This window comes from Phocoena sinus, chromosome 9 (assembly GCF_008692025.1).
Source record: "Phocoena sinus isolate mPhoSin1 chromosome 9, mPhoSin1.pri, whole genome shotgun sequence".
NCBI lineage: Eukaryota > Metazoa > Chordata > Mammalia > Artiodactyla > Phocoenidae > Phocoena > Phocoena sinus.
Window position 1 is genome coordinate 97,708,023 of NC_045771.1, and position 6,000 is coordinate 97,714,022.

Sequence of the window (6,000 nt, forward strand, 5' to 3'; positions counted from 1 at the left end):
TGTGTAAAGAATAGCAGAGGCTGAAGTAAAGAGTTGGATGCCCAGGAAACGGCACATCCTTCTGTGCTGGCTGTTGGTGCTGGGCTCAGCCCATCTGGCCTGTGGGTGAGCTGAGTCTGGACTTTGTTGCAGCTTTAGATTCGGCTCGCCACAGGCAGCAGGATCCCTTCCTTTAGCAGTGCTGGCATCTGAGTGTGTGAGGGTCTGTTGCGGCAGGCCCTGTGCCCCTGCACCTTGGCAGGTGGGCTCACTCTGCTCTTTCACTCCTCAGCGGTCGACGGCCATTGCCTGGCAGTCGGTGTGGCCTGGGGACACCTGTAGTGTTTCTCTTGATCCCCCTGCTCTCAGAGGCCCCATGTGCCTGTCCTTCAGGAGGTCTCAGCTCTCCTGACACACCCCCACTGGTACACAGTGTAGGGCCTGGCATGTCCACCCTCAGCCTCCAGTAGCACCATGTGCCTGACCCTCGGGCCAGGTCTTACTCATGATCCCCCAGGGCAGACAGTCACTCCCAGGTGCTTACTGCAGAGCCCCTGTCCTTGGAGGGTCTCTCAGGACCCCTGCTCCTCCCCCAGAGCCTCAGGGAGTCTCCTCCATCTCCTGGACCAGCCTCCCGTCTTCCTCATGAGCACTTGGTGATGACTCTTGGAAAAGAGCCAGGAGGTGAGTGTAAAGTCCCCTGTGTCTAGGGCTCCCAGGGATTGACGGTTTGCCACCAAAGGCAGTGGCAGGGCCAGCGACCCATGCAGCCACACAGGGCTCCGTGCTCAGAAGGGCCCTGTGCTTGGTTTAATGCTCTGCCATCCCTGTCTTGGAATCCTTGACCATTTTTGAATAAGGGGCCCCACATTTCATTTTGCTATGGGCTCTATACATGACGTAGCTGCTCTTCAGAGGACTGAATGGTCCCTGCCTAGTTTCCCCTCCTGGTTCTGTCTTCACCTGCTGTAGTTCCACCTTCAGCATTAGAGGAGGAGGTCAGGATGGTCACCACAGGAACTTTGCTGAAATCACCCCAGGAATTTGGAGAACTGAGCTTTGTGAGTAATGTTGACCTTCCCTTCGTGGTCAGACCCACACACACGTCAAAACTGAGTGTGAGTTATCACGCAGCCAAAGTTGAGATCCAGCCAATGGATACAACCTGGGCGCTCAAAAAAAAAAAAAAAATCATGACACTATCAACAGAATGAAAAGGCAACCCACAGAATGGGAGAACATAGTTGCAAATCACATATATGTTAAGGGGTTAATATCAAGAATATGTAAAGTATTCCTAAAACTCAACAGCAAAAAGCCAAACTTGAATAGATGTTTCTCTGTTCAAAGAAGACACACAAGTGGCCAAAAACACAAGAAAAGATGCTCAGCATCACTAATCCTTAGGGAAATGCAAGTCAAAACCACAATGAAGTACTGCCTCACACCCATTAGGATGGCTACTATAAAAACAAACAAACAGAAAATATAACATGCTGGTGAGGATGTGGAGAAACTGGTATGAATGTAAAATGGTGCAGCTGCTGTGAAAAACAGTATGGCAGGCTTCCCTGGTGGCTCAGTGGTTAAGAATCCGTCTGCCAAGGCAGGGGACACGGGTTCGAGCCCTGGTCCGGGAACATCCCACATGTCGCGGAGCAACTAAGCCCGTGTAACACAACTACTGAGCCTGCGCTCTAGAGCCCATGGGCCCCAACTACTGAGCCCGTGTGCCTAGAGCCCGTGCTCCTCAACAAGAGAAGCCACCGCAACGAGAAGCCCGTGCACCACAAAGAAGAGTAGCCTCCGCTCACCGCAACTAGAGAAAGCCCGCGCGCAGCAACAAAGACCCAACGCAGCCAAAAATAAATAAATAAATTTAAAAAACAGTATGGCAAAAAAATAAAAAATAAAAAAACAAAACAAAACAAAACAGTATGGCGGTTCCTTAAAAAATTAAAACAGTATTATTGTCTGATTCAGCAATTCCACTTCACAGTATATACACAAAAACATTGAAAGAAAGGACTCACCCATGTTCATAGCAGCATTTGTCACGATAGCCAAAAGATGGAGGCAACCCAAGTGTCCATTGATGGAAGGATGGATAAACAATGGAATATTATTCAGCTACTAAAAGGAAGGAAATTCTGACACATGCTACAACATGCATGGACCTTGAGGACATTATGCTAAGTGAAATAAGCCAGTCACAAAAGGACAAATATTGTATGATTCCACTCACATGGAGTTCCTAGAACAAGCAAATTCATAGAGACAAGCAGCAGAAGAACGGTGGGTGTCAGGAGATGGGGAGTTAGTGTTCAGTGGGGACAGAGTTTCAGTTTGGGAAGATGAAAAAGTTCTGGAGTGGATGGGGGGGATGCTGAACAATAATAGGAATGTACTTAATGCCTGTGAACGGTACACTTAATAGTGAAAATGGTAAACTTTATGTTACGTACATTTTACCATAATTTTTTTAAATTTCAGGATGTGGCATGGTGGTGAGGCGCACAGGGCCCAAAACCAGGTAGAATGGACATCTGGCTCTACCTCTTCGCAGCTGTGTGAGCTTGAGGAAGTTACTCAACTTCTCTGAGCTTCTGTCTCCTCTTGTGAAAAATAGGAGAAATAGGGAATCCCCTGGTGGTCCAGTGGTTAGGATTCCATGCTTCCACTGCAGGGGGCACGGGTTCCATCCCTGGTCAGGATTCCTGCATGCCGTGCCATGCAGCGCCACCAAAAAAAAAAAAAAATAATCAAAATAATAGTATCTACTTCAAAGGACTGCTATGAGAATTAAATAATGATCGTAATAATGGCACCCGATATTTTCTGGAATCTTGAATTAACTAACTTAGGCCTCATTTCCCCCTTTTTTGGTTACTGTGCCCCTTTCTGTGTTAGGGAAATTCCCCACCTTATGTGAGAACACCAGACACCACCTTTCCCAGCCTCCGGTGATCTGGGGTGATCCAGGGAGATCGGGAATGATCTGGGCTTCACTAAGCAGATGTAGCCCCACCCCGGTCCCGCCCTGCCATCAAATCCAACGTTTGGGGGGGTGGTCCTCCCCCAGGCCAGGCTGAGGTGGGTTTCTCTCTGTGCCCTGATGTGCAGGTTTCCTAAGGGCTGAGAACTCCCAGTCCCTCCCAGTCCATCCCTTTTCTGCTGGGTCAGCAATAGTTGCTGCCTCGGATGTTGCCTGCTGTCTCCCCAAAGCAGCCATCTTGCCTTCCTCCTTACTATCAGAAGCCGGGTGGCTCGGGTGGCAATGTGCCCAGATCAAAATATTCATCTTCCTGGATTCCTGCTGCCAAGGGTGAAAGCCGCTGGGTGGGGCTCCTGGGAAAGCTTTGCAAACAAGGCTGTGATGGCACCACTCCCGAGCCTTCTGCCCTTTTCCTTTTCTCCCCCTTCCTCAGTCTTTGCGGCAGTCAGACGATCTTGAACATGAACTTGGGGGGATGCGGGAGGGGAAGGGAGGTGGTGGCACCTGTGAAGCTGTGAAGTGATAGGGCTGGAGCTGAGGACGGGGTGGCGGGGTGAGGAGTAAAGTCCTCTGGGTTCCCTGACGTAAGAATTGGAGCCCTGCATCTTTTCTTAGGTAGCAAGACTACTCAGGAGTTATTTTGTTATATTTTAACAACTGATATTTAATTTATTAAACTACAGTTTAAAACACAGTTCTTCAGCTTACACATAATATTTGTCTCTTTATAGGTATGGCAGATTTGAACTCTTTTAATATATCTTCAAATATTTAAACTGCATTTATAGATGTAATACATTTGGTTTCCTTTTAAAGTACTTCATTGTCCAAATTAACAATGAAAAAACCTCCCTGGGCATTAAACAATTCTGATAAACTTTTAAATAGGTTGAACCTAAAGTTCTCTTAAATGTTAAAATGCAATATGTAGGGACTTCCCTGGTGGCTCAGTGGTTAAGAATCCGTCTGCCAATGCAGGGGAGACGGGTTGGATCCCTGGTCCGAGAAGATCCCACATGCCGCAGAGCAACTAAGCCTGTGCGCCACAACTACTGAGCCTGCGCTCTAGAACCCATGAGCCACAACTACTGAGCCCTTGTGCCACACTACTGAAGCCCATGCGCCTAGAGCCCATGCTCCGCAACAAGAGAAGCCACCACAATGAGAAGCCCATGCACCACAACGAAGAGTAGCCCCCGCTCGCCACAACTAGAGAAAACCTGCGTGCAGCGACGAAGACCCAATGCAGCCAAAATAAAAGAAAAAAAATGCAATATATAAACTTTAATATTTCCAGTTGAAACCACAAGTCTAAATCAATTTTTAACTACACAATTTTAAAAGCAGTTATTGGGTGGAAACAGGGAGTTACTAAAAATGGGCACAAGGTTCTTTCTGGGTGAGGGAAATGTTCTAAAATTAGATTGTGGTGATATCTGCACTGCTCTGAATTTGCTAAAAAGTCACTGAATTGTACGCTTAAAACAAGTGAATTTCATGGTATGTAAACTACATCTCAATAAAGCTTCCATACCATGAAATTCATTTGTTAAAAGCTGTTAAAAAAGAAAATGCAGGGAATTCCCTGGCGGTCCAGTGGTTAAGGGCTCCATGCTTTTACTGCCGAGGGTGAGGGTTCGATCCCTGTTTGGGGAACTAAGATCCCCACACGCCGCACAGTGCAGCAAGAAAAAGAAATGCACACATAAGTCAAAGAGACAGAGAGAGAAAAAAACAAAACAAAACAAAAAACTACTGCACATTTTACCACCTAACTCAGGTCAGTAATGCCCAGGCTGGCCTGGCTGCAGACAGGATCCTTTTGGCCATGCCTGCGTGCCTGCCACAGAGACCCCCGTCTTTGGGGCCTGCACAGGACATAACCTGGCTTCCCCTCACTGCCTCTAGCCCTCGCAGGTGGAGGGTGCCCCTCTGAGTTCTTGGTAGAAGAAGTGAGTGAGAGACTATGATGATGGTGAAGAGAAGGGAGGGCCCTGAATAGTAATGTGAGGAAGTCATAAGTGACAACCTTATTATTCATTCATTTATTTCTTAGGAGGGGTTCCTAACTGCTTTAAGGTTCAGAGTGGAGGAGAGAGAAGTTGAGGGAGTTTATGCCTGAGGGCCTCGGGTCATTTTTTCAGTGTCAGATAAGGACAAGCAGCTTCCTCAAGGTCAGAAAGCACCGGTGCTGGGGAATGGGCAAAAAAGCAGTTGCCAGTTCTGGCTGGTTACTCTGAGCAAGCTACTTAACATGAAGGATGCTCACTTTCCGCATCTGTAAATGGGGATTCTGGGGTGGTTGTGAGAACAAAACCGCACTCTTATAAATTCTGAGCAGATGTAGGCTCACAATGCCATTATTAATAACGATGGCATGATGCCAGACACTGGATTTCATCTTTCATAAGGACTCTCATTTGCTTCTCACAACCCTATCTTGGTTTTGGAGATACTAAATAACATTCTGAATGTCAAAGGATATATAAATTTTCTTTTCAAGGTTTTCCGAACAAAAGACCAGGGCCATATAAGTGCATTTAGTACTAGTAATAAAAGTATTATTAATATCTTTGCCTAAGGGAGTTCACTTTTCTTTTTTTAAAAAATAAATTTATTTATTTTTGGCTGCGTTGGGTCTTTGTGGCAGCGCGCGGGCTTCTCACTGCGGTGGCTTCTCTTGCTGCGGAGAAGGGGCTCTAGGCGCCCGGGCTTCAGTAGTTGTGGCATGTGAGCTCAGTAGTTGTGGCTTGCGGGCCCTAGAGCACAGGCTCAGCAGTTGTGGCGCAAGGGCTCAGGTGCTCCACAGCATGTGGGATCGTCCCGGACCAGGGCTCAAACCCATGTCGCCACATTGGCAGGCGATTCTTAACCACTGCACTACCAGGGAAGTGACAGGCTCTTGTTTTAATGTCTTCCTCCTGGAGAAAATTCAAGCAGAGTGTGCCAGATATTTTCGGAAAGTAGGGTATTTTGGAAGCATTTCATAACCTTTCATACTAGGGGAGAAAGGGGGAAGGGAGAGA